The sequence below is a fragment of the Microtus pennsylvanicus genome, chromosome 1 (assembly GCF_037038515.1).
Source record: "Microtus pennsylvanicus isolate mMicPen1 chromosome 1, mMicPen1.hap1, whole genome shotgun sequence".
Taxonomy (NCBI): Eukaryota; Metazoa; Chordata; class Mammalia; order Rodentia; family Cricetidae; genus Microtus; species Microtus pennsylvanicus.
The window spans coordinates 101588957-101612847 of record NC_134579.1 but is presented as its reverse complement, the minus strand read 5'-3'; the positions used below and the strand labels follow the sequence as shown (position 1 = coordinate 101612847).

Here is a 23891-nt window from a genome sequence, read left to right as displayed (position 1 = left end):
GGTGGTGCATGCCTTGATCCCAGGAAAGGCAGGTGGATGTCCAAGTTGGAAGCCAGCCTGGTCTACATACTTGTAGGACAGCCAGGGGTGCATACAGAGACTGTCTTAACTAAGGGGAGAAGAAAAGAAAATCACCCGCATTAAACTTTACACTTTAAGTAAATCCATGGCAGAATGGAACTAGGAGGAAAATTAGCTTCATGGCCACTAGCTGGTGGCTTTTTGAGTCTCACTATGTAGTCCAAGTTGATGTCAAAATTCTGCTGCAGTTTTCTGGTGCTGAGGCCACAGGTGTATATCACCATGCTCATGTTGGCTCCTGGTCTGAGAATTAGCAGGAAAAATGCAGGTGAAGAGCCAGGACCACAGGGTGCCAGAGAAAACAGTCCCAGGTGGGAGCAAGAGTCGTGGGTCTTCCCTGGCTTCTCACATGGAGAAGAGCGCTGGGCTGGCTCAGTATTTCAAGCTGCCAAAGGAGCGACTTTTAAACTTCTGACCCTGAGACACACATGGCCTTACCAACTACAAAGTTCATGCTCAAAAGCCTCAAGAGGGAGATGGTTCAGTGGGTAAGAGCATTTATTCTGTATAAGCAAGAGGAAGGACCTGAGTTCGAATCCTCCCACACACCCATATAGCAAGCTGGGCAAGGCTGCGCATATCTGTAAGCCCCAGATTGTAGACTGGGGTCCCGAGAACTTGCAGACCAGCTAGCCTAGACAAAAGCAAGCTTCCTATTCACTGAGATCCACTGTCTCAAGACAATGACGTAGTAAAGTTACTACTTTACGGGGGCTGGAGAAATGGCTCAGAGGTTAAGAGCACTGCCTGCTCTTCCAAAGGTCCTGAGTTCAATTCCCAGCAACCACATGGTGGCTCACAACCATCTGTGATGGGGTCTGGTGCCCTCTTCTGGCCTGCAGACTGACAGAATGTTGTATACATAATAAATAAATGGATATAAAAAAAAAGTTACTACTTTACTTTACTGTTAGTAAAGTGTTAGAGGCATGATTATTAGAACCTGAGTTCAATTCCTGAACCACAAAAAAATCCAGGTGTGAACCCAGTGTGGTGGCGCACGCCTTTAATCCCAGTACTTGGGAGGCAGAGGCAGATGGATCTTTGTGAGTTCGTGCCAGCCTGGTCTACAAATCGAGTTCCAGGACAGCCAGAGCTGTCCTGTCTCAAAAAACAAAACCAAAACAAAAATCCAGGTGCGATGTGTGCTTATAATCCCGGAGTCGCTGGCCAGCCAGCCTGGCCAGATCAGTGAAGGGAAGGCCCGTGAAGAGAACTGTCTCGGAAACAGTGCGGACAGCCAAGCTGTTCTGAGGAATATCTCAAGCTGACCTCCACACACGAGTGCGCATACGGGCACACACCTGTACACACACCTGTACACACATGCACACAAACACAAACCTAACCAAGGGTTTTTTTTTTCTTTTTAATCTTAATGTTTTAAGTAACTTTACAATTTTGTGTTAGGGTTCGTAGCTGTCCTGAGCACATGCCTTGAAGCCGCAGGACTGGCATACCCAGCTGAAGGGTGTGGCTCTCATCCTGGAGACCAAAGAAACAGTATGTCAACAGGGCTGGGCAGGGAGGGGGCTAACTGGACGTTCTCTAAGAAGAGTATGTACGTCTAGCTGCTAGGCCATTCCTCCAGCCCCTCCTGGGCTTCCACTGGCTCCAGAGCTCCCTGATTGTTTAGCCTGGCTGGCTGGTTAGCAAGTGCCAGGAATCCCCATTTCCATCCGACCCCCAGTCTTCCCACTGTGGCGGTTTCAAGGGCATATTGCCACTTTTGGCTTAGGTGGTGCATCCTTCAAACTCGGGTCCTCCGTTCTTACGTAACATGCGCTTCACCCACCCAGCCATCTCCCAGCACAGCTGGTGGGTTTTTAGGGGAGTGGAAATAGGGACTGAGAGATACAGACTCACCCCTTTCCATGCTGCTCATTGCCACCCCAAGGTTGGCCCCCTCCCAGACCAACTCTCCCGTACAGCCAGGAAAGAAAGGTGAAGGAGGCAGTTAGAGTGTTAACGAGTACGTGAAGCCGAGAGCCAGTCCTTAGCAGCACCAAGGAGCGGGGAGCCCGGATAAGGACAAATGAGTCGCAGAAGATTGCCGGAGTAGGGAAGGAGCCACAGTCGCGCTAGAAAATGAAAGGGAAAGCAGTGTAATGAGGCGTGGGAAAGCAGTGAGTACCTAACCCAGGCTTCTAGGTCAAGACGCTGCAGTTCCCTCTGTGGCCAGAAGAGGGCAAGAGAGGCCGATGCGCCTAGCTTCCTGGCAAGGCTAGGTCACTCTGAAGTGAGATTAGCATTCCAGAGCCAAATCAGGCTAGCAGTGCTGTCTGGTCTTGGCTCATCCAGGCGGGAGGGAGGAGACAGTTACCAGACAGAGTCAGAACGAACAATAAAGGGAGGGTCAAAGAAAGAGCCTCACAAATTGCAAAGCAAAGCTCCGAGTCTCTATTGCAGGTTTGTAGGGGGAGGCCAGACTAACCTTGGGTTTCTCTTGTCTCTGATGCCCTGGACAAGGACACTGATGACATCCAAAGGAGAGAGGGGGGCTGAGATTCAAACCCAGGATAGGAGAAAGCTACTGGGTGGGCGGGGATGGGATTGGGGGATGGCACTCGGGCCTGCCCTGCAGCCTTCTGCAGAGGGAGATATATATCCCACTGTAAAAGGCTTTTGTTGAGTGGAGAGATGGCTCACCAGTTAAAACAACTTACTGCTCTTCCAGAGGACCTGAGTTCCGTTTCCAGCACCCATGTAGGGCAGATTACCACTGATTGAGCTCCAGTTCCAAGGGATCTGACGCCCTCTTGTGGCCTCTGGGGGCTACTGCACTCTTGTGATGCACATAACCTTATGCAGGCATACACACACACACACACACACACACACACACATATAAAAATAATTAAATCTTTTTTAAAGAGAGGCTACTGTCTCCTTTCTCTCTGTGAGTGTTCGAGAGCAGGGGACCCCCATTGCTTGAGGGCAAACATCTAACCAAAGCCAATTGACTAGAACACATTCTCTTTCTCATCCTCTTCATTCTGGACTATGGCGTCTAATGGGGTCACCACGGGGCAGGCTGCACCAGATGGCAAAGGTGGAGACCCTCTTGAAGATAGTTACACCAGGACAGCTGACCTATTGGTGAGATAGTCACACCATAACCTGCTAGTCATCTGTGGCTGCTCTGTCTGAAGCCACTGCCTGTAGATCTCCCCTAAAGCCCCATTTAGTAAAGGGGTAACTCCTGGCAGCAGCATGAGGGTCCCTAAGTCCTTTGATCGGTACCTAAACGCTTCTGGTACCCATTTAAAATAAAAGATTTGATTTCATTTTTAATTATATGTATGTTGCAGGGCGTGGAGTGTGCATGTGTGTGCAGATCTCCCTGGAGTCCAGAAGGGGGCGACAGATCCCCTGGAGCTAGAGTTTCAGGTGGCTGTGAGCTTTCTGATGTGAGCACTGGGAGCTGAACTCAGGTCCTCTGCAAGAGTACTAATAAATGCTCTCAACCACTAAGCCACCTCTCCAGTCTCCCTCCCTTAGTTTTATATTTTGAGGCAGGGTCTCACTATGTAGCCCAGGTTACCCTAAAACCATGATCCTTCTACTCTAGTCTCCTGAGTGCTGGGGTGTGCCATTGTGTCCAGCTTTATTAAATTCTTTAAAAGATTATATTTTGATTTCATGTGTATATGAGTGCTTTGCCTGCATGTTGTATGTATGGACACCATGAGTGTGCAGTGCCCACAGAGGCAGAAGAGAGCACTGGATCCCCTAGGACTGAAGTAACAGGTGATTGTAAGCTGCCATGTGCGTGCTGGGAATCTATCCTGAGTCCTCTGTAAGAGCAGTCAGTGCTCTTAACTGCTAACTGTTGACCGAGGTTTCTGTCCCACCTGGTCTCTCAGCCTTTCAGTCCCAAAAGAAACACACAGAGGTCTACATTAATTATAAATTGGTTGACCTAATTATCTCAGGCTTCTTATTAACTCTTTTTTTAAATATTTATTTATTATTTATTATGTATACAATGTTCTGTCTGTGTGTGTGCCTGAAGGCCATAAGAGGGCACCAGACCTCATTACAGATGGTTGTAAGCCACCATGTGGTTGCTGGGAATTGAACTCAGGACCTTTGGAAGAGCAGGCAATGCTCTTAACCTCTGAGCCATCTCTCCAGTCCCCTTATTAACTCTTATAACTTACATTAGGCCATAATTCTTGTCTGTGTTAGCCATGTGACTGGATACCTTTTATCAGTGAGGCAGTCTCATCTTGCTTCCTCTGTGTCTGGATGATGACTGCAGACTGGCTCTTTCCTCTTCCCAGAATTCTCCTGTTCTCATCACTCAACCTCTACTTCCTGCCTGGCTACTGGCCAATCAGCGTTTTATTAAAACAATACAAGACCATTGTCCCAAAGCAGCTGAGCATCGTGCTATTAAAATCTCCTAGAAACAAACTGAAGTTTGGGGGTCCAGAGGAAATATATATCTCCCACCCCAGGGCACTCACAGACTTGTTCACCACAGTGAGCTACACTTCATCTTACTTTCTTTCGTATGTCTTGCTTTCATTGCTTCTTGTGACTGGCGGGCTGGTGGCCACCTGGCTTCCGGTCCCAGGTGTGTCCCTCTCTTTCTCACTCATCCTCTTCTTCTCTCTCGTTCTTCTCTCCCAAGCCTAGATTTTTTTCTTCCTATTTATTATCCCTCCCTGCCAGCCTCGCCTCTCCCTCTTCTGCCTAGCTATTGGCCGCTCAGCTCTTTATTAGACCAATCAGGTGTCTTAGGCAGGCAAGGTGAAACAACAGTAACACATCTTTGCACAATTAAACACACATCCTTGCAGCACAAACAAATGTAACACATCTTTACATAGATGAAATACTATTCTACAACACACATCTGTATGTAATCTAACACCCTTTTCACCATTAGGAAGGTACTTTAGAATATACAGACCCTTAGTTTCCACCAACTCAAAGACGAAGAATGCTGTCAGATAGTGTCTGATGCCCACAGTGCAGCTTCGCTTCCTTCCTGTGCCCCACCTACCAGATGTTTCCATCAATGCATAGGAGAAGTGTTTTGATTTATTACTTTCTTTGTTCTGTCACTAAAAATTCCCTTGGTCTGTTACCACAGTTGGAACCTGGAATTTGGAGTTACCTGTATCTGTATTACTAGAACCATTTGGCTCATGTTTGGCTTCAGAATAAACTATCTTTTTCTTAAAAACACGGTTTATTGATTTTTACTATTTTATGTGTATGTGTGCACACTTGCTTGTATGTGTGTGCACCCTGTGTGTGCCTGGGGCCCTCGGTGTTCAGGAGAGTTGCAGGAACTAGCATTCAAGAGGTTGTGAGCCATCTGGAGGCGGGTGCTGGGAACTGAACCTGGAGCGAGTGGAATCGCAAGGGTCTTTAGGGGGAGCCAAGTGAGGATGTCCACACGGGAAGAAGTGATACAGGTCATGGAGAAATGTGAAAATCTTACACTGCAATCGCTGAAGATGGAAAGCGGAGCTACAAGCCGAGGAATGCAGGCCACCCTCGGCTGGAGAAGGCTGTAAGCAAGCTGAGATGAGTCAATGGATCGAGCATTTCCAGGCAGATATGAGGACCCGAGTTCCAGTCCCAGTAGCCATGCCAATGTCAGGCAGGCATGGTGACCTTCCTCTAGTTCCAGCACTCAAGGGGCAGAATCAGCAGAGCAAGCAGCTTAGCTAGCTGAGCCATGGCAGAGTTCAGTAGGGAGACCTTGACTCCCTGAATAAGATGGAACATGATTGAGGAAGACTCCCAGCACCAGCCTCCGGCACACACATGCACACGCACCTACACACACACACACACACACACACACACACACACATGTGCAAGCACACGCACATACATGCATACCACACACCTTTACACAGGAATAAATCAAAGCAAAAATAAGGTTAGAAGTTTCCAGAAAGACCCAACCTTGCTAGTGCGTGGTTTTAGACACAGTGGCTCTGGAATCGTTGTATCATTATTTATTTGTGTTTTCGCTTGTTTCAGTGTGAGGCTTGAACCCAGGACTTCACACATGCTGGGCAAGCACTCAATCACTGAGCTACCCTCAGCTTTCTCTTTTGAGAGGGAAGGGTTTCAAGACAGGGTCTCACTGTGTAGCCCTGGCTGTCCTGGAACTCCCTACATAGACCAGGCTGGCCTCGAACTCACAGAGATCCACCTGCCTCTGCCTCCCAAATTCTGGGATTAAAGGCGTGCACCAGCACTGCCCAGCCCAACTTTCTCTTTTTAACAAGTGGTGTGTGTGTGTGTGTGTGTGTGTGTGAAAAGTCTTCCTGAGACCTGGGGTCTTAGTGGCCCTTCTTATGGACCAAAAGGGGCTAGCCCCAGACCAGGGCCTGGATGGGGGAACCAGTCACTCCCAGAGTGGTGCACCCCAGGAGATTACACTCCTGACTAGCAGTTCTTGGGGACCTGATATTGCATCTCTACCCCCCCTTTGTGTATGCTTACATGTGTGTTTATCTCGTGTGCACATGTGTGTTGTGTGTGTATAGGTATCTGTATGTGTCTGCCTGGGTCTGTCGATACTAGGCTGCGGGCTATCAATCACGCTCAGGTCTTCCACCCGTCTAGCAGCCATTTCCACCCTTCCCTGCCCTAGAGACTATTGTGGGTGGTTTTCCTGGTCCCCAGTTGCAGCAGGCACAGCTCTGTCTCAGAACCAGACCAACTCTTGGCCCCTCCCCACTTCCCTGGGGAGCCCATCGCTGGCCTGGCTCCCATTTAGTTCCAACAGCTCTCCTTCAGGTTAGCCTGTGCCCTGACCTCAGCCGCCATCACACAGTTTAGCCCCCTCCCCTCTCAACCACCTGCCCTGCAACAAACCCACCTGCGACCTAAAAATAGCCCTCTCCTCTGGCTTTCTCCCTCCGCAGCTCCTGCTGGCTTTAATATGCTCCCAGCCAGGCTGGAGTTGAGCTGTGCACCAGGCAGACCTGGTAATTAGGTTAACTCTGCTCCAGCTCCAGCTCCAGCTCCAGCCAGAGGGAGGCTGCCTGGCTGGGGCCAGGCAGGGGGGATTGGCAATGTTCTTTTCACAGGCTTGGGGAGAGTCTCTGAGTGTGATGGGTGATACTTGTGTGTCTACGCGTGTGCTATATATCTGTGTGTGTGACATGGGTGTGATGTGTATGCGCGCATGGTGTGAAGTATGGATGTAGTGCCTGTGTGTATGTGTGTGCTGTGTACAAAGGTGTTGGGGCAGAACTCTAGTACTGTAACAAAACACCCGAGATCATTAACTTACAAAGAAAAAGGGTGGGCCCGGTTGATAGTGCCGGCCTAGCATTCGTGAAGTGTAAAATCAGGCGTAGCGGGCAGACATAATTCCTGCACCGGAGAAGTGGAGGCAGGAAGATCACCGTGTCCCCACACCACAACTGCTGCCCGTTTGAATAAACTCCAGAAGTGGCGCTCTACAAAGTCCTTGCCTGGCTTTTTTGTCCGCTGTCCCACAGTGTTGAGGGAGGCCTCTGAGGAGTGTCATTCACCCTGCGACAGACCTGTGTAGATTATCATCATCGAAGTGGGTGGGAGCTGAGGAGAGGGCTCAGCTGGAAAAGCACTTGCTGCACAAGAGTGGTGACCTGGGTTCAGAGCCCCAGAGCACACAGAAAGCATGGTGCCGCTCGCCTAAACCTAGTACGGGGGAAGTGGAGACAAAATGATTCCCAGGGTCCCAGGGCCATCCAGTCTAGCCGTATGCGTGAGCTCCAAGTTCAGCGAGAGACCTGGCCTCACAGAGCACTCTCCCAGAGGCCAGAGTTTGGTTCCTGGCACCCACAATCGGACAGCTCACAACTGCCTGTGACTCCAGCTCCAGAAGATCTAAAGGTTTTCTCAGCCATCTGCACTCATGTACACACACAGAGAGGAAGAGACAGACAGAAGCAGAGAGACAGAGACAGAGAGAGACAGCGACAAAGAGAGAGAGAGAGACAGAGACAAAGAGAGAGATAATACAGCCCAGGCTGGTCTTGGATTCACGACAACCTTCCAGCCTCAGTCTCCCAAGTGTGGGTCTTGCAGGTGTGAGCAGCCACACTCTGTATTGCTGTGGAGCTTTAATAATATTGCTTTCCCTCTCTGAGCCTCAACTCTGCACCAGTGACGTGGAGGTAGGTGCATGGCTGAGAGGGTGAACAGAGTATACAACGTTCAGTAGGAACTTCATAGGAGGAGCTGGGCTGGCAAGCTGGCTCAGTGGGGAGGAGAGGGGAGGTGCTTGCCACTGAGTCCGATGGCTTGAGTTTGATCCTGAGGCCCACAAGATGGAGAGAACTCCACCCCACAGTCTCTACACATACACACACAATAGATAGACAGACAGACAGACAGAGAGGTGTAATAAAAGAAAACAACAAATAGAAACTGTCTTTAGGAGCCACCTCACTCGGTGGCAAGGTGCATCAGCAGCCTGCTGTGGGCATAGGTGCTGTGCTTGTGTGTGGCTACTGTTGCATGTAGGGGGCTGCAAGGGTGTGAGGTGTGGCTGAGACTTGAATTTGGGGCACGGAGAGAGGGTCTAAATATATTCATGGACACGATACAGGAAAGGGGGATTGGGATGCCGGAAGAGTGTATCCCGGAGGGAGGCCTGGGTGGGGCGTGTGTGTGAGATCCACATACGTGGTATGTAGGAGAACACGCGTGCGATGCTTGTGAGTCTGTCACGTGTATGCGGGAGTGTGCAGTGAGCTCAGGTGACTGAAATCTGTTCTGCCAGCAGACAGATGCTGGAGATGAAACTGGGTCACATACTCCCTGGCAGCCCCAGCTGCTACCCCACCACCCCTCCCCTGCCTGCCCTGTCCCCAAGGGAACACAGATCCAGGTGTGCACTCCAGACCTTAAGGGAGAGGTCACTGTATATTCCCTGGTGGGGGCACCCCCATGCAAGGCAGCTGTATGTGGACACGGGAGGTGTGGGATGTGGGGTAGAGGGAGTGCAGGGTGTAAGTGATGTTTATAAGACTTGTCCAGGAGGAAGAAGTGGCCCTAGGCCACAGCAGTGGACGAAGCAGTTGGCCACCCTGCAGTTGCTCCTCTTTGCCCCGCATGCCCTCTCATTTTCAGCTTGCTCTACTTTCTCTCTCTTTTCAAAAGCTTTACTGTTAGTTATGTATAGTTACATGCGTTTCTCTCTGTGTGTATGTGTACATATGATTGCAGTGTTCAAGAAGGCCAGAGGAGGGCGCCAGATCCCCCAGAGCTGATGTTAAAGGCAGTTGTGGGCTGCCTGGCTTGTGTGCTGGAAATCAAACTCAGCTCCTCTGGGAACAAGCAAATGCTTCTAACAACTGAGCCATCTCTCCCGCCCATCCTGCTCTTTTCTGTTTTATCTTTTATTTTGTGTGTGTGTGTGTGTTGGGGATGGGGTGGGTACGTGCATGTACCAGAATATGCGTGTGGAAGCCAGAGATGAATATTGGCTTATCTCTCTCCACCTTAGTATATACACAGTGTGTGTGTGTGTGTGTGTGTGTGTGTGAGAGAGAGAGAGAGAGAGAGAGAGAGAGAGAGAGAGAGAGAGAGAGAGAGAGAGAGAGAGAGAGAGAATGGTGTGCCTGAGGCCTGAGGTGGTCAGAGAACACCTTTTTTTCCCTCTCTGTGTAACAACTCTGGCTGTCCGGGAACTGGTTTAGCAGACCAGGCTGGCCTTGAACTCACAGAGATCCACTACCTCTGCCTCCTGAGTGCTGGAATTAAAGGCGTGTGCCACCACAGCCTGGCCAGAGCACAACTATTTGGGGTCAGTTTTCTTCTATGTGAGTCTCTAGGATTGAAGGGGCTTTGCCTGCTGAGCTTTCTTTCCAAGCCCCTAAGTTCCACAGCATCTAGAACACTATCATCAGCTGGGGAACAGGCTTTCGAAGTTAGAGGCTGTTGGAGAGAGGCATTTCAGATCCAAACCACCACACAAAGAGCCTGCCAGGGAAGGCGGGGTGTCTGAGACTATGAGGTCACCAGGGCTTCAGGGGACTTCCCCTATTCTTGGTAGGCTAAAGGCTCTGAGGGAGCTAGGAAGACTGAGTGCACGTCCAATTTTGCTATTCCCCTGATGCAGCGCTCTGTCCCCCAAAGTCAAGGCAGCAGGAGCTGCAGAGATTAGACAAAGGAAGGAAGGGGGAATGGATGCTCAGCCAGGGCAAGGTTCCCAGTCTCAAGTTCCAAAAAAAGACTAGAAACCAGGGCTGGTCAGGGCCAAGATTCAGCGGCAAGCTTTCACTAAGCCAACTTCGTTTAAGGGATGATCTTTGCACTGAGACAGGAGGGCGCTGCATCCCTGCACCTCCCCTGGCCTTCCTCCAGTCCGCTCCACACCCTCAGCTGTGGCTCCTCAGTGAAAGGCTGCAGGCCCTCTGAGGGTCCTCTCCTAGCCGTCGACTTGCCCGCTGCCCCCTTGCTCTGCCTTAGAAAACCCAGACAGACAGAAGGGCAGACTCTCCCTGGAAGGAGAGAGCAGTCGGACTGGTGCTTGGCCAGCCCAAAGCCCCAGCTGATGAAATATTAATTCAGCAGGAAGGTGGAAGACTGGCTGAGGAGTCACCCTTGGGACTCTGGGGTGGCAGAGCTGGCGGCAGCAGCTGTAGCCTGCCCTTTTACCCACTCCCGACCTTTGTTCTGTAAGGATCTTCACACACACACACACACACACACACACACACACACACACACACCAAAGACACAGGCAAAGAAACCTGTGGGAAGGAGGAGGGGTGGGAAGGAGGGCTCACACAGACAGGCAGCCACAGATGGCCGAATATACTTACAGACGTGCATGCCAGACACACAAGCTCACAAAAACACATGGAGATCCACCTCTCTCTCTCTCTCTCTCTCTCTCTCTCTCTCTCTCTCTCTCTCTCTCTCTCTCTCTCGTGTGTATATGATGCCTGCATGCATGTATGTGTGTCATGTGTATACCTGAGTGCCTGGTGCCTATGGAGGTTAGAAGAGGGTGGTGATGGGAGTCAGGTTTGGCTTTAAAAGTACGGCTTTGATCCCAGCACTCAGAGGCAGAGATGGGTAGGTCGCTGTAGGTTTGAGCCCAGTCTACACAGCAAGTACCAGGCCAGTCAGGGCTACACAGTGAGACCTCATTTTAAAAAATTTAGAAAAAGAGAAAGGAAGAAAAGGAAAAGAAAGACACAAGTAAGAAGGTAATTGATCCTCTGAAACTGGGCCTCCAGACAGTTGTGATCCGCCGTGTGGTTATGGGAACAGAACCTGGGTCCACTCTGAAACTGGGCCTCCAGACAGTTGTGATCCGCCATGTGGTTACGGGAACAGAACCCATGTCCACTGCAGGAGCAACAAGTGCTCTTTACTGCTGATCCATCTCTCCATCTTAAATTTCACATTCTGACTTTTCTCCCTTGAGTCCTGTCCCTTCTAGATGGTTCCGGCATGTCTAATGCTGCCTTCGGAGATAGCTGTGAGGAACCCCTAGTGTGGCTGATGCAGGAACCGTCATCAACACGTCCACCGTATTACACTAGGGAACAATCTCTGGGATCCCTCCCTGGCTGTTGCTGGCTTTCTCTTGCTCAGCATGCCCAGTGAGCAGGCAAAAACAGGACAGTTGTTGGAGCAGACAGGCCGCTGAAGGCCTCACACAAAGCCACTAAATAGTGGCTTGAACTCAGGATCCCATGACTTCCAGCCTAGAGGAACCAAAGGCCCGGTCATCCCGCTCTCAAGCTCCTTTTGCCAGGCCTGGGGGCCCACACCTGTAATCCCAGCCCTCAGCGGTCCGAGGCACAGGCATGACGATTGCTGTGAGTTTGAGGCCAGCCTGGGACACACAGCAATAGTCTATCTCCCCGAACCTCAGCTGAGGATGGAGCTTGGTTGGTAGAGTGCTTGCCTTTCATCCACGAAGCCCTGAATTGTATCCCGAGCACTGTATATATCAGGTATGGTGCTTGGTGAGTGTCTATAATCCCAGTACTCTGGAGGGCGAGGATCAGAAATTCAAGGTCACCCTCAGTTACATAGTGAATATGAGTACTCCAGCCAGGAGTACATGAGACACTACTGAAACAGAAGAAAGGGAGAGAGGAGAGGGCGTGGACAGGATAAAAAAATTCTCTCCCCAGTGGGTTTTATTTTTACACCCCTACACAGCCTGTCTGCTCCAGTCTCCAGGACATAATGACAAAGGACATCTTTGGAAGTGTCCCCTAGCTGTCTGGCTGCACCCGGCCTTCAGGAAAAGCGCTGGTAAGGATTCTAGATAAGGAGGACCGTGTCCAGTTTCAAATGAATAACTGCTTTTGCTTTCGGAAGCGCTCGGAATAGACTTGCCCCGCCTCCTGCTGGGTCCCGCATCCGCAGCATGAGGTACTCCAGGCCTGGAGAGGGCGCTGTGAACCGCGAACTCCGGGACGCTCTAGTCACCAAGCAGCCCAGGAGGCCGCCTCGATGGTGGTGCGCTGTCCAGCATTTCAGCAATCGGCAGCGGCGCCCGAGGGAAGACGGGGGCTCGGGACCGTGGGGAGGCCACGGAGCTGCCTTGCCAAGCAAAAGACCGGGGACAAACGGGACCTGGAAACCCGGCTCCAGCACCCAGAAGACTGTAGAGGTCAGCGGGGAGGTAAGAGCCTCCGATGGGGCGGGAGTGTTTCCCAGAGGGGCTGGGCTGGGTTGGAGCTCAGGCCTCCCCTGCTGGGGGACCCAGATGTGCAGAGAGGATCAGTGTTTAGGGGTGATTGCTGGAGTTATCTGTCCGAGAGGTCAGGCAAGGTAGAATTAGAGATAGAGAATGCTGTTCTTTTCACCTAGAGTGATGGAGAAAGTGTGAATTCAAGGGTCAAGGGGAAGACTCTCCTGGACATAAACTGACCATGGTCCAGTCCATGAACATGCTAAGAAGGCCCTCATTCAGTTGCCCTTCCCCCCCAACTTAGGAGACTCACCTGCTCCCCAGGGAAAGGAGACCCAGATGCAGGGACACTATAGACACCCATCACTTGCAGAGGTGGGGAGAGCAGGCTACCCCCACCCAAATCTGGATGCTGAGCCTCTGTCCAGCAGGGGGGTGCCCGTATAAGGGACAATCTGGCCTTTTTCCCAGCTACCCAAATGCCCGGGGGAGGCAGGAGCTGGCAGTGAGAATTGGGTCTCTCACAGACTGGCATTTATTCTCACGCCAGGGAGCGGATGGAGGCTGCAGATGTGAAAATAGCCACAGGGAGTTTAGAAGGACATTCTGCAAGAACTGTTAAGGCCCTGGGCAGGTCTCGCCTTATGGCAGGTTTCTGGTAAAGGACTGTGAGGAACTACGCAGCCTCTGGCTTGCCAGCATCTCTCACTTCCTTCCAAGGGCTTGTGCCTGGACAGTGTGATACCTCCTGCAGTTCTTGTTCCTGACAGCCTGTCCCCATAAGGGCAGACCAGGAAGATCTGGAGAAAGGCCTCTCAGGTCAGATGTGGCACTCCATTGTCTGTGTTTTACCCCAGCCATAACTTCTCATTCCCACCGACAACTGCTCTGAGCATGGCCACACCTGGACTAGTCTTTTATCTTGTATCAAAAGCAGAAGGCAGTTAGTTACTTTGAGGGGCAGCAAGAGTTCTTCTACCCAGAGGATCATCTTAAGGTCACGACCTGGACTGGTACCAGACCTCCTCCCCTCCCAAAAACCAGAAATAGAACTATGTTGACTAGGAAATCGCTCCCACAGAACCCTAGTTCTGGGGTTCCTTGACTTTATATCCTATCCCACTCTCCTGGGTCGGGTGGAGGAGGCATTCTGGAAAGATGACTAAAGATTGGGTTTTCAGAGGTGAGTGGTGGGTGGATTGAGAGTCAGGGACTCTGAATTCAAAAGGGCATGGGATTAAATGTAGGTTATGTGACTTCAGGTAAACCCCTTAGCCTTGCTGCGTGTGCCTCCTAATGTATAAACAGGTGGAGTGCTAATCTCTTTTGTCGGTGAGGGTGACTCTCAGGGCACTTACTGAGAGAGTGGGCAGAATCTTTTGTGGTTAAACTCCTGGGATAATCTATATAATGGATGGGAAGCTGTTTAAACAGTAAGGTCAGTTGAGATGGCTCGGTGGGTAAGTGAGAGCCCTTGCTATCGAGCCTGTCAATCTAGGTTTGACCCCTGAGTCCCACGTTATGGAAGGAGAGAACTAAATCCCACAAGTTGTCCTCTGACCGCCACATGGGCACTGTCACTCATGTCTTTCCCTCCACAAATAAAGAAGTGTAAAGTAGCCAGGAGGTGCTGGCGCACACCTTTAATCCCACAACACAGGAGGCAGAGGCAGGCGGAGCTCTGAGTACGAGGCCAGCCTGGTCTGTGGAATGAGTTCCAGGACAGCCAAGGGCTTTACAAAGAAACCCTGTTTCGGAAAACAACAACAACAACAAAAAAGTAAACTGTAAGATGCCTAAGATGTTAGATGACACTAAAGATGTTAGACAAGTGTTAGCAAACTGATTACAAAAGTAAACACTCTACAGAGATACACAGAGGTGTCTGAAGTATATCTTTTGATTCCCCAAAGACATCTCCTTTGGGAACCATATTAATTGAGGGTATCTACCAGAGTCTATGCTTGGCATAAGGCTGTAGCGAACCCCGCTAATCCTCACCAATGCTTCCCAAGAAAGATCTCATTGGTCCTTTTTTGGGAGCTAAGAAACGAGGTTTGGCTGACTTTTTCAAGGTCACAAAGCCGCTGAAGCTATCTTCCCTGGGGCAGAAGTATTGCTGAGGACCTGTCCCAACTTCTGGCTCTCATGGTCCAGATAAGCGTCAGTCTCTTGACTCGTGACGTCATCTCACAGGTGTGGAGCTCGAGGCACACACAGTGAGGTAGGGTGGTGGCTGCCCCAAGGTCACTGGGACGTTTGGTGGTAGAGTATATTTGAACTGGCATCTGTGCACCCCTACTGCAACCTGCCCTCCATCATGGTACCCCCCTAAGGAGGAGGAGTCCCATCTGGTCACTAGTATACCTCCACCCTACCTCCTCCGTCGGACAAGCTCTTGCTGACCTCAGCAAGCCAGCGGCTGCCCGTTCCCTTCTGAGAGGTTAACTCTCCCCTCCTCACACAGCCTCCAGTCAGAGCAGCTGGCAGTCCTGCTGGGGCCAGCCTCCCTCTCTATGCACGTCTTCTCTGCCCACAAATAATTCACTCCGGGGCCAGCACCGTGGCTTTCCCATCTTAGAAGTAGGTTAGGGCGCTGATGAGAAAGGAGATTACTGGTTCGCTTTTTTTTTTATGCTTTCTTGCAGTTCTAGGGGTGGATAGGCCTTGCACATGCTATGCAAGTACTTTGTACTGAACTAAATCCCCCGACCTGTGTCTCTTCCTTAACCTACGCCTTGAACTATCATGTGGCTATGAGCTTTCACACACACACTCATCTGGTCTACTGTCTTCCCTTTGCAGAGGATCCAAACAAGACCCAGAAGTATGATACGGTTTTTATCAAGGTCTTAGTGCCATCTAAGGCCTCTGTCCCCAGGGCCCAGAGTGACTTCCAGGACACAATGTTGTCCTTAGTTCTCCATGCTCCCCTGGGTAACCATCTCTTAGAGTACTGCAGACTAGCACAAGTCAGGGGTAAGAAAACTGCAGGGCTGGGGATGGGAATCTAAGGGCGTTTCTGAGCACAGCTCTAGTCCTGACATCTTGTATGACCTTCAACAAGTCCCTTTGAAACTCTGGCTCCCAGTGTCCCTGTGTAGAAAATGATAGATTCTTATGAGATGATCACCCAAAGTTCTCATCAGCATCAGGATTATTTTAGTTTATTTATTTGTTTTTTATGGTCATTGGTGTTTTGCCCACATGTATGTATGTGTGAGGATGTCAGATCCCCTGGAATTAGAGTTACAGACAGTTGTGAACTTCTGTGTGTGTGCTGGGAATTGAACCCGGTTCTCTGGAACAGCAGCCAGTGCTCTTAGCCACTGAGCCATCTCTCCAGCCCCCAGCATCAGGATTTTTAAGATCTCTCTACTCTATAAATCTGTATTATCAAGACAACCCTGGTAGTGGAAGTCTGCAATCCCAATTGTTTGGAAGGCTGGGGTAGGAGGATTTTTTTGAGGTCAAGGTGAGTCTGGGCAACATAATGAATTCAAGACCATCTGGGACAACTTAGCAAGACCCTGTGTCAAAGTCAAAGGATACAGCTCAATGGTCGATGATTTGCTTAGTAAGTGAACCAGTGTTCAATTCCTTCTAACACACACAGACAAATGCACACACACACAATCTGGGGGTTGAGGAAAGGCTCAGTCAGTAGTGTTTGTGATCCAAACATGAGAACCTGAGTTCAGATCCCCAGCACCCACATAAAAAGCTGGGTGTTGTGGTATATATCCACAATCCAACTACTAGGAAGATGGAAACAAGCGTATCCCTGGAGCTCACTGGCCAGCCAATTTAGCTAACCAGCAATCGCCAGGTCACTGAGGCCCTGTTCCAAAAAAAAAAAAAAAAAAAAAAAAAAGATGGAGAGCACTTGAGAGAGACACTTGACATCACCTGTGGCCTTCATATGCATATAAACACGTGTATTTATGCACATGCATGTCAGGAAGCCTGTGGTTCCATCAGCAGAACTTACCTCCAGTGTTTCAAGGTTTAATCTATCAGTTGCTGCAGCCAAGCAACTTCCTGACAACAGAATCAGCTTCCAAAGGGGGATGCGTAACCTGGAGAGGCCTCTTGGCTGCTCTGAGGGTCCCAGATACCACGCTGAGCCAAGATTAGACTCCTCTCTAGTCTGAATTTGGAGTGACCAGTAGAACACCAAAAATGCCCTCCATCTATCTACCAGGATTGTTCCTGAGAGCCAGGAGGCTCCCAGCACTCTGCACATGGGGCAGAAGCAACGGGAACTGTTGGCTGAGAGCGGTTTGGGGAATCAGGGAGAGCAAGGCATTTTGCTGAATTCCACCAGGGAGGGCTGGGCCTGTCAGGAGTGCCTTGTTAGGGTGCCTAATGCAAGAAGGCCAGGAGGAAAGAGAGACCTGCTTGATTCTGACACTGACCCAGAGAAAGGCCAGGAAGCTGAGGGAGGGAGGATTAGTAAAGGAAGAGGAGATCAGTGATAGGGACCTGCCGAGGGGCAGAAAGCTTGGCAAGGAGGAGGAACTCCTGGAGGTGGCCCTGTTTGGCTGTAATATGAAGAGGAAGAGGAGGTCAGGGCTCAGGAGATGACTCAGTGGTAGAAGAGCTTGCTATACAAGCATGGCGACCTGTGTTCAATCCCCAGAACCCACAGTAATATATATATGCATGCCAAGCTGATGGTGCCCACTTGTAATCACAGCACCAGGGAGGCAGAGACAGGCAGAGATCTCTGGGACTCCTTACCCAGCCTAGATCAACTTGCAAGCCCCAAGTAAAAAGTAGAGACCCTGCCTCAAAGCACAAGGTGAAGAGGACTGGCTAGATAGTTTAGTGGGTCAAGGCTTGTGCTTCATCACCTAGTTTGATCCCAGGGACTCACAAGGTGGAATGAGAAAACCAAGTCCCACAAACTGTCCTCTGACTGTCACACATGCACTATCATACACACACGCGCGCACACACACACACAAATGCACACATGTGAATGCACACACACAAATGCACATGTACACATGTGAAGGCACACACATGCATGCACACACACACACACACGAGGAGGTAGGGACGTGAGGAGGTTAGAGACAGGGTGAGAGGTCTAGAGGCCCTTGATAGGAAGAAATTCTTAACCAGCTCTTGCACCTGCAGTGTGGACCAGCCTTGTTCATCACGGGCTACACCATGCTTTCTGGCTCCTTCACTCTCTTCTGGGTCATGGGCACAAGAGGACGACAGTTCCACCTGCACCCTGGTCCTCTTAGCCCTGTGTCATCCAAAATGGGGCTCTTGGGGGGATCTGGGCAGGCGATCAAGATCTGGGCTGAGGCCCTTCAATGGCTATGCAGACCTTGGCTCCAGAGCAGCCCACCGAGCCCCTAGGGGTCCCACCACATTAAAAGCTGCCAGCCTGCGGCAATGCTTCCTCAGCAGGCAGCCTAGTTTCAGCCTCTGCCGCCCTCGCCCTGGCCTCCTGCCCACTGCAGAGGCTGCTGTGCCAGCCAAAGCCAGCAGGCAGAGCCTGGGTCTCTCGGTATCTTGCTGGGGCCTCTGAAAGCCATGAGAAGGTCGGGCCAAGCTCCCTGATCCTGGAGTGCAGATAGCTTTGTCATTTTGGGGGGAGGGGGGTTCCCTTTCTGCCACCATTCCCAGAATTATCCAGGACAGATACAGGCAGGCAAAAATAAATTGGGTTGAATTCTTTCTTTAGCAGGGTCATGGGCTAGCCTAGGCTGAACTTAAACTTGTGGCAAATCTCTGGCCTTCCAAGTCCCAAGTGCTAGGATTACAGGTATATACCACCACACCTAGCATGTATTGAATCCTTTGATTTTACAAATGGTCCATTTTCAAGCAGGCCAAGGTGCACACTGGCAATCGCAATTCCAAGAAGTGTAGCTCAGTAAGAGTACTGCCTAACATGCCTCCTCCTCCTCTTCTTCTTTTCTTCTCCTTCTTCCTCTTCCTCTCCCCCATCTCCTCCTCTTCTTCTTTTACAGATGAGGTTTCTCCGTGTAGTCCTGACTGTCCTGGAACTTGCTCTGTAGACCAGGATATCCTCAAATTCAGAGATCCGCCTGACTCTGTCCCAAATCCTGGGATTGGAAGCATAGACTACCCCAAGTGGTGGTGGTGCACACCTTTAATCCCAGCACTCGGGAGGCAGAGGCAGGTGGATCTCTGTGAGTTTGAAACCAGTCTGGTCTACAAGGTCTACAAGAGTTCTAGGACAGCTAGGACTGTTGCACAGAGAAACCCGGTCTTGAAAAACAAAAACAAAACAAAAAAGGCATGAACTACCACCAGCTGGCAAATTTTACAAGGTTGGATAATGGTAAAGCACATGCTTAGAATCCCCCAGTGAGGGGCTGGGGTGTGGCTCAGTGGTAGAGCACCTGCCTAGAATCCCCCAGTGGGGGCTGGAGTGTGACTCAGTGGTAGAGCACCTGCCTAGAATCCCCCAGTGAGGGGCTGGGGTGTGGCTCAGTGGTAGAGCCCCTGCCTAGAATCCCCCAGTGAGGGGTTGGGGTGTGGCTCAGTGGTAGAGCCCCTGCCTAGAATCCCCCAGTGAGGGGCTGGGGTGTGGCTCAGTGGGAGAGCACCTGCCTAGAATCCCCCAGGGAGGGGCTGGGGTGTGGCTCAGTGGCAGAGCACCTGCCTAGAATCCCCCAGTGAGGGGCTGGGGTGTGGCTCATTGGTAGAGCATCTGATAGCATGCACAAAGAAGTCCTGGGTTTCATTCATTCCCCCCCCCCACCCACACACACACAGAGAAAGAGAGAGAGAGAGGGAGAGAGAGAGAAAGAGAGAGAGAGAGAGAGAGAGAGAGAGAGAGAGAGAGAGAGAGAGAGAGATTCTTACCACCCCAGGATAAGCACTAAGGCCATGGTGCCTCCTCACAGGCTTTTCCTACATGCTCACAGCTGCATGAGACTGAGTCACTAGCAATGTGCTGCTGGGAGAAGTCTGCGTCCTTTTTTTTTTTCTCTCCAGCCTGAGCATCCTTAGGTGCCTTTAGGGGTTGTTCAAAAGCATACTATTCACCTCGTTCTGGAACCTGAGCCCCTGTGAGTCCATAAAAAGAGTGGATGTGGGCGAGGCTGCTTTCCAGCAAGCCAAGGAGAACAGAAAGCCTCGCCTCACAGGTGACCCTCCTGTCTCCGGCAGGTCCAGCCTCAGGGTCTAGGCGCTGTGTTTTTTTTGTTTGTTTTCTCCTTGAAATGAATGACTTTGGGGCCTGGGACAGACGAGCCAGAAGGTGAGGTTGCTCCGGTTTGTCAGCGCCCTATGCCAGACACTACAAAAGCAAGTGTCCAAAACTGCTGGTGGGGAATAGGCCTCACATCCCCTGGGGAGAGCACGGATCCTGCAGACTTCAGAGGAAAGAGCTCAGAGGTAGAATCAGATGACAGCCATCTCCTAGGCTCTGCTTTCGCCTGAGCCAGCCTCCATCCCCAGGACCGTCTCCTACCCTGTTAAGAGGGTATCTTCCTCCTGGTGCACAAGAAGTCACAGATGATGGGTCTAACAGCAACTGTGTCAGGATAAGATCCAGTGCAAACCAGAGACAGCAGTCGCTGTCTGAGTGGGTGGCTTGACACAGTCCGTACTCGGCGAGTGTCTCTTTGTTCCTGGGTACCTGTGAGCCCCAAGGACACAGAGATCAATCTCACCCCAACCTTGACCTTGAAGATTCCCTAGAGCGGTTGTGGGAACTGACAGTTACGGGCCTCTGAGGTTCGGCGAGACAGACGCTCTAGACACAGCGATGTGAGCTGCGGAAGGAGGCCCCTGGGAGAGGTGATGCCTCTTTGGGCCCTGGAGACTGATGAAGAAGGTTCCAGAGGAGTGACAAGGGTAATGGCATGGCGGGGAGGAAAGTCTTTGGTGAGCCGGGGCCAGTGGGACACGCCTGCCATCCCAGCAGTGGAGGCAGGAGGATGTAGAGTATCAAACCAGACTGGGTACACAGGAGGACTTTCTCAAAAATCTGGGGAAAGAGATGGGGGGGGGAGAGAGACAGGGGAAGAGAGAGAGAGATGAAAGAGGGAGGAGAGAAATGAAAGAGAGAAAGGAGAGAAGGGGGAAAGAGAGATGAGAAAGAGAGAGGGAAGAAGGGAGGGAGAGGTGAGAGAGGGATGAGAGAGAGAGGGACGAGAGAGAGAGATGAGAAAGAGAGAGAGGGAGGGAGAGAGAAAGGGATGAGAGAGAGAGAAGGAGAAGGAAGAGGAGGAGGATGGAGGGAGGAAAGGAGAAATATACCAACACCAAGGCCAGGAAGGAGCTACTGTTCAATGAAAGAGAAGCTAGTGTTCACTAGGGCAGGAAGTGACCGCACAACTGAAGAGAGGCAGGTTCTAGCCCCCAGGAGACTTGACAGGGATGGGTATGCATGTGCCCAGACTAGAATCTCTGAGAGAAAAAGGAATACCCGTGGTGGGGAGAAAGCCAAGGCTAGAGTCTTCAGTTTATCCCCGGTTGATAATACAACCCTTAGCACCTGACAAAGACCCCTGGTTAGCAGCATGGCCTTCAGGGCTGCTAGAGCAGTCACCCCAGAAAGGTCCCGGAAGTATTCTGGAAGAGATGGATGCTGGGACACTCAAATGGTCCTGCTGATGGCCAATCTCACCCTCCTCCCATCATCTGGTCCCAAATACCCACTCAGTATCCTCTGAAGAACACCTCTTCGCTGTTTGCAAGTGTGGTGTGTGTATGTGTCTGTGTGTGTGCGTGTGTGCATGTGTGCATGCACATATGACTGGCAGAGGAATTGTCAGCCGGTGTCTTATTTATTTATCTGCCTATTTACTTATTTATAGACAGGGTCTCTCACTGGCCTGAAGCTCACCGAGTAGGAAAGGCTGCCTGGTTAGGAAGCCCCAGGGATCTGCTCACGTCTGCCTCTTAGCACATAGATGATAAGCACACCTTCTTAGAAAACAACAACATGGATAGACAGATAGATAGATAGATAGATAGATAGATAGATAGATAGATAGATAGATGATAGATAGATAGATAGATGATAGATAGATAGATAGATAGATAGATAGATAGATGATAGATAGATAGATGATAGATAGATAGATGATAGATAGATAGATGATAGATAGATAGATAGATAGATAGATAGATAGATAGATAGATAGATAGATAGATAGATAACCAGGGTTCTTGGGCTAGAACTCAGATCCTCAGCTTGGTTGGTGAACTCTTTGCTGACTGAGCCAACCCCTCCAGTCCTGTTGTCTGTTTTTGCTTTGTTTTTATCTTTTGTCTGTAATTTGGATTCTTCTAGATTTTTATTTTCACATACTATGCTTGTGTAGCTCAGAGGGCAAAAACTCACAGGAGGTAGATTTTGAGGATCCCACTCAGGTTGGCAGGGTTGGCTGCAAGTGCCTTTACCCACTGAGCCATTTTCCAGCCCCGCGTGGTTTTGTTTGTTTGTTTATTTTTACTTTTCTGGCTTTGATTTTGGTCTGTTGTTTTGAAGGCAAGGTCTCACGTATCCTAGGCTGTCCTTGAATTTGATACACAGCCAAGACTGACCCTAAATTCCTGATCCCCCTCCCTCTGCCCCCAAGTGCTAGGATTACAGATATGCTCCCCACTGCATTGGGAATTCTTCCTTTCTCCACCTGCTTCCTTGGAGTAGTGGGGAGCTAGTGGGCTCATTCCTACCTCCATTCAGTCCCCAAACCTTTGCTTGGTGTCCTCCTTCACTCAGCAGCTCCGTAATCGTTGTCACCCCCTGTCCATGTAGGACTTGGATGAAGGAGGATGCGGGACCATCTTGGCACTGAAGCCCTCTGCTCAGCAGACAACTTGCCTAGAATCCCCCAGTGAAAGGCTGGGCATGGCTCCATAGTAGAATTCTTGCCTAGCCTACACCAGACTTGAGGCTCCATTCCCGACACTGCAAAAACAAAATGTCCTTTTTGTTCTAGAGTGGTTAATGTTTCTGCGGGTAACATGGCTTAGACTGGAGTGTCGGGCTTTTGAGCAAGATAGGGCTGCCTGACCGGACAACTTAGACGGACCTCACAGAATCCAGGCAGGGCTGCCAGAAGGAAGGGCACTCCTGAAGGAGGAAGAGAGATGAGGGAAGCCCAGGGCCAAGGAGCCTGGGACTCAGCAGGAGACGGAGGCAGCTTGTGAGGACACTAGTGCCAGGTGTGGATGTGAGGCTCTGTGTTTCTCCCGCAGGCAGCAGAGAACACAAAGAACATTCCCAGCGGGGACCCACTGGACAGAACTGTTTGGAGAAAGGCGAGCATGATTTAGACAGATGGAGACTGGGAGGGTGGAAATATGCTTTCAGGACACGAGTCACATGACCTGGGACCAATCCGGGACACTCAAATTCACTGCAGCATGGTCTGATGATAGAGCATACCTGCTTCTATGTTTCTAGAAGAGTCCGTGATATGAAAATTCCTACGACCCAACCTAAATGAGCGAGTCTAAGGGTCAGTTGTGTTTTGTTTTGCTTGAGACAGTGTTTGTGTAGCCCAGGCTCTCTTGGAACTCACTCTGTAGAACAAGCTGGCTTCTAACTCACAGAGATCCACCTGCCTCTGCCTCCTGAGTACTGGTATTAAAGGTTGTATCACTGCCTGGAAAAGGGTCAAATATTAAAGCACCCGGATGCTAGTACACATACAGAGTTGGGAAGCAGAGCATTTGGAAATGGATCTCGGCAGTAGAGCACTCACCTATCACAAGGAGCACTCACCTAGCACGGGGAACATTCACCTAGCAAGGGAGCACTCACCTAGCATGGGGAGCACTCACCTAGCATGGGGAGCACTCACCTAGCACTGGGAGCACTCACCTAGCATAGGGAGTACTTACCTAGCATAGGGAGCACTTACGTTGCATAGAAAGGCCCTGGGTTCCCAGCACCAGAAAGCTAAGAGAAAATAAAAATGTAAAAGAATAATTCTAATACTTAGAAAACTAAGTTGTAGGATAGAGAGTTCGAAACCAGACTGGACCTTGTCTCAACAAAAATTACAAAGCTGGGAGTGTGGCTCAGCGGTAGAGTATCTGCCTGGTGCACACCAGGCCTTGGGTTGCATTCCAAAATAAGTTCTTTTTGAATAGTTGAGAATTTTTGTCCCATTCTTAAATATGTGGTTCACTCTGCCCTAAATGCCCTCCTTCCTCCTCCTCT

The 23891-nt window shown here is 50.5% G+C and overlaps 1 protein-coding gene across 2 annotated transcripts in view; it reads left to right on the top strand.

The window, feature by feature from the left end:
• The first annotated feature begins 12540 nt into the window (after positions 1 to 12540).
• Srrm3 (serine/arginine repetitive matrix 3) overlaps positions 12541 to 23891 on the top strand; it is a 71154-nt gene continuing 59803 nt past the window's right edge. For both annotated transcript variants that reach the window (XM_075976774.1, XM_075976764.1), the window contains exon 1: positions 12541 to 12706. The gene's annotated coding sequence lies outside the window, so the exon portion shown is untranslated. The remainder of the gene's footprint in view (positions 12707 to 23891) is intronic.